At 53.8% G+C, this 5000-nt stretch overlaps 1 non-coding gene across 1 annotated transcript in view; it reads left to right on the top strand.

Annotated features, from left to right (window-relative positions):
* Positions 1–4750: 4750 nt before the first annotated feature.
* Positions 4751–5000, top strand: part of LOC126197096 (small subunit ribosomal RNA) — a 1909-nt gene continuing 1659 nt past the window's right edge. The window contains exon 1 of the ribosomal RNA XR_007539497.1: positions 4751–5000. This exon is cut by the window's right edge and continues 1659 nt beyond it. This is a non-coding gene — a ribosomal RNA (small subunit ribosomal RNA).

Genomic DNA, 5000 nt, shown 5'->3' with positions numbered 1-5000 from the left:
TATGAAAACACGACGAAACCACATGCAATAGCCCCATCTACGCGCATCCGACAGCACTACAACCACCATGTCGATCGCACCACAAAAACAGTACCGCCATCTATGCGACGCCAAGCTGACTACGACGGCGATGGGCCCACAGTACCCGTTTCCCGACCCCACCCACAAAGCCTGCATCCACTGTCCACCACAAGAGCACCAACGCCAGTCCCTGCGCCGCACGACGTCGTCCACCGACAATCACGCCACCCGCCCCCGTACGTGCCTCACGTCACCTGCCCAAATTGCAACTCCAGCGGATGAACGGCGGACTTTTCTCGCAGTCGTAAGTTGCAATCCACCCCTATATCATCCGTTTCATGAAGCGTTGTATCCAAGATGCGAAATTCCCGCTGTCCCTACACATGCTCTAAGTCTGTGCGCGATTGCGTGCTCACAGTACGGATTCCGATGCTGAGCGATCAGCTAGGAAGCGCCCCAACCATGTCGGTCCCCATGGGCGTTGCACTCGCAGTCGCAAAGACTCTGGCAATGGCTAAAAGCGCTCCGCAATACATCACGCAGACGGGTAATGACGGTCCGAGCGCTCAGTGTGAGGAGAGCATTACTGAGCCCTGACCCACAAGCAGGTTGTAGCGTATCCCACCCGCAGACATGTGACGTTGTCACACGACCAGTTGTCACTAATCGACTCATTGCTGATAATCATATGCCATACACCGGGGAAAGCTGCCGCAAGGGGTAGCTACGTAGTGCAGTCGCACCTCTACTACTGTACAGAGATAGAACACCACGAGACTGCAACCAGATTAAACTGATACATGGCGCTGATAACTAATAGATGCAGAGCCATCGGAATATAGATGACATACGACATAGAACTGTCCCTATACATGCTGACAGTCTCTGCACACAATGTGAACTACACGTCACCCAGACACCCTATCACACACTACTCTCTGGCTGTAACAGACACAGACACAATATCTAAGCACCACCATGGAACAACATCCAGTGCATCCTCTCCGCCACATTACACCATTCACACTATGATAACAAAACCAGGAGGTCCACCCCAAAAACAGAATATCTCACACTTCCAACAACCATCATTACGCAGATAAGCCACAAACACCCACACATGTGCTACACAGGGGTGCAGCCAACACCACCACACTGGCGTGTCTCACAGCATATAAGCAATGGCAGGAATGAAAGACACAGGTCTGCCACTCCCTTGCCACACCCACAGAACCGGCGCACCACCTCCCCTGAGCCAAAGGTGCATCCTGACGTGACACATCTCAGGGTGCCTCAGGCGTCCACTTACCATCATCACTATGAACGAACCTCGTCCCCTCCCCCCTCATACACCATCCCTTAACCTAACCTATGTTGCGCCTTAACCTAACCTATGTTGCGCCTTAACCTAACCTATGTTGCGCCTTAACCTAACCTATGTTGCGCCTTAACCTAACCTATGTTGCGCCTTAACCTAACCTATGTTGCGCCTTAACCTAACCTATGTTGCGCCTTAACCTAACCTATGTTGCGCCCTAACCTAACCTATGTTGCGCCCTAACCTAACCTATGTTGCGCCCTAACCTAACCTATGTTGCGCCCTAACCTAACCTATGTTGCGCCCTAACCTAACCTATGTTGCGCCCTAACCTAACCTATGTTGCGCCCTAACCTAACCTATGTTGCGCCCTAACCTAACCTATGTTGCGCCCTAACCTAACCTATGTTGCGCCCTAACCTAACCTATGTTGCGCCCTAACCTAACCTATGTTGCGCCCTAACCTAACCTATGTTGCGCCCTAACCTAACCTATGTTGCGCCCTAACCTAACCTATGTTGCGCCCTAACCTAACCTATGTTGCGCCCTAACCTAACCTATGTTGCGCCCTAACCTAACCCATGTTGCGCCTTAACCTAACCTATGTTGCGCCTTAACCTAACCTATGTTGCGCCTTAACCTAACCTATGTTGCGCCTTAACCTAACCTATGTTGCGCCTTAACCTAACCTATGTTGCGCCTTAACCTAACCTATGTTGCGCCTTAACCTAACCTATGTTGCGCCTTAACCTAACCTATGTTGCGCCTTAACCTAACCTATGTTGCGCCTTAACCTAACCTATGTTGCGCCTTAACCTAACCTATGTTGCGCCTTAACCTAACCTATGTTGCGCCTTAACCTAACCTATGTTGCGCCTTAACCTAACCTATGTTGCGCCTTAACCTAACCTATGTTGCGCCTTAACCTAACCTATGTTGCGCCTTAACCTAACCTATGTTGCGCCTTAACCTAACCTATGTTGCGCCTTAACCTAACCTATGTTGCGCCTTAACCTAACCTATGTTGCGCCTTAACCTAACCTATGTTGCGCCTTAACCTAACCTATGTTGCGCCTTAACCTAACCTATGTTGCGCCTTAACCTAACCTATGTTGCGCCTTAACCTAACCTATGTTGCGCCTTAACCTAACCTATGTTGCGCCTTAACCTAACCTATGTTGCGCCTTAACCTAACCTATGTTGCGCCTTAACCTAACCTATGTTGCGCCTTAACCTAACCTACGTTGCGCCCTAACCTAACCTAACCTACGTTGCGCCCTAACCTAACCTAACCTACGTTGCGCCCTAACCTAACCTAACCTACGTTGCGCCCTAACCTAACCTAACCTACGTTGCGCCCTAACCTAACCTAACCTACGTTGCGCCCTAACCTAACCTAACCTACGTTGCGCCCTAACCTAACCTAACCTACGTTGCGCCCTAACCTAACCTAACCTACGTTGCGCCCTAACCTAACCTAACCTACGTTGCGCCCTAACCTAACCTAACCTACGTTGCGCCCTAACCTAACCTAACCTACGTTGGGCCCTAACCTAACCTAACCTACGTTGGGCCCTAACCTAACCTAACCTACGTTGGGCCCTAACCTAACCTAACCTACGTTGGGCCCTAACCTAACCTAACCTACGTTGGGCCCTAACCTAACCTAACCTACGTTGGGCCTAACCTAACCTACGTTGGCCCTAACCTACGTTGGGCCCTAACCTAACCTACGTTGGGCCCTAACCTAACCTACCCTAACCTAACCTACGTTGGGCCCTAACCTAACCTACGTTGGGCCCTAACCTAACCTACGTTGGGCCCTAACCTAACCTACGTTGCGCCCTAACCTAACCTACGTTGCGCCTTAACCTAACCTATGTTGCGCCTTAACCTAACCTATGTTGCGCCTTAACCTAACCTACGTTGCGCCCTAACCTAACCTACGTTGCGCCCTAACCTAACCTACGTTGCGCCCTAACCTAACCTACGTTGGGCCCTAACCTAACCCACGTTGGGCCCTAACCTGACCTGTAATTGTTATATGAATTGCAACATTCATGTAGCGTTGCCTAATCGCAACCCTCTCAACATAGGTCAGTGCTCGCACTCTCTGGTGTCCTGCGTATTGATTCATGTTACGGTGCGTACCCTCACAACATCTAGCGAGTGTTGCGTACGTTCCACATGGTCCCGCTATCCACTGTAATGTGTACTGCTGTAAGACGTATATCGCCCCCCTGTCGCCTCTAGTTCGTCAGGCGGGAGTTTGCGTGTTCAATGAGCTTCGCAGCTGTGCAATGGCATTCGCATACGTACGCGGGCCACCTTCCACGTGTTCTCTCGTGTATACGTCGCAGCATGTATGTGGGCTGATGTGGCGTGTCGTGACGCATATCATCCAGGCATGCAAGACCCACTGAATTTGCAAATGTAGATGGACGTCTACGTTTGCTGCCCAAGTTACGCAAATGAACTGGAAATCCGTTGTTGCGCGGTTGTTTACGCTGGAGGTGAATCATTGATTGCGACAATCGGTACAGGTATTAACTGGTTGCTTCAGCGACACCCGTCATACCCACGAACGTGAGTGGGCATGTGGGTATGAAGCGATACGCGGCGGTGGCTGGGTGGGACCGTCCCCGGCCGGTGAGGGGGGAGCGCCCGGCGTGCTGGCCGCGCGCTGCGTGGGCGCACGCGCTACAGCCGGCTGGTGGGGGCGCCCAGTGGCAGGCGCGCCGGCCGACGGACGCGGCAGGCGGCGCAGCTGCGCGCCGGCGCACCCAGCGCGCGGCGCCGTGCGGCCAAAGTGGGTCCTCGCGGGCCCGGTGCGAAGCGCGGTGGACATCTGCAGTGTGCTGGTCCGATTGAGGACTGTGTGCGTCGAGGATGCGCCGCCGCCCGGCACTCGGCGCCGCGACGCCGTCTGCTGCTCGGTCGCCCCCGCGGTTCTCGCAGGTGGTTTGTATCGCAGCTGTGCGGATGTGTTGGCGCGTGCGCTGTGCTGGGAGAGTTCGCTTTGGCACCCAAGTGGGGCTCTGCCCCTCTGTGGCGCTGGCGTTGGAGCTGCCCGGCCACTGTTTGTGGCCGCGTGTTGTCTCCCGCCGGCAACACCACGACAGCACGCTCCCGGGCCTCTGTCGGCAGCGGCAAGCTCAGTTGGGAGCACGGGTGGTCGCACTGAAAGCGTCTACTCGCCTATCTCCGGGCGATTGCGCCTCTCTCGAACCCGACCAAGTACTTAGGACGGCGCTGCGCGCCGCCGGGACCTGAGAGGGTTTCGAGGTGTATCGTGCAGGGGAGCCCAGCCTCCTCCTGTTTGCGGAATAATTGAGCGGACGCTTGCGTGTTCGCGCGGGCCTCCGGGACACACTCCCGGGCGGCCGGCTGCTCAGCTCTAGTTGACGCAGCTCCCTGGTTGATCCTGCCAGTAGTCATATGCTTGTCTCAAAGATTAAGCCATGCATGTCTCAGTACAAGCCGCATTAAGGTGAAACCGCGAATGGCTCATTAAATCAGTTATGGTTCCTTAGATCGTACCCACGTTACTTGGATAACTGTGGTAATTCTAGAGCTAATACATGCAAACAGAGTCCCGACCAGAGATGGAAGGGACGCTTTTATTAGATCAAAACCAATCGGTCGGCTCGTCCGGTCCGTT

The sequence above is a fragment of the Schistocerca nitens genome, chromosome 7 (assembly GCF_023898315.1).
Source record: "Schistocerca nitens isolate TAMUIC-IGC-003100 chromosome 7, iqSchNite1.1, whole genome shotgun sequence".
NCBI lineage: Eukaryota > Metazoa > Arthropoda > Insecta > Orthoptera > Acrididae > Schistocerca > Schistocerca nitens.
Note: the sequence above shows the minus strand (reverse complement) of the source record. Positions and strands in the feature narration are given on the sequence as shown.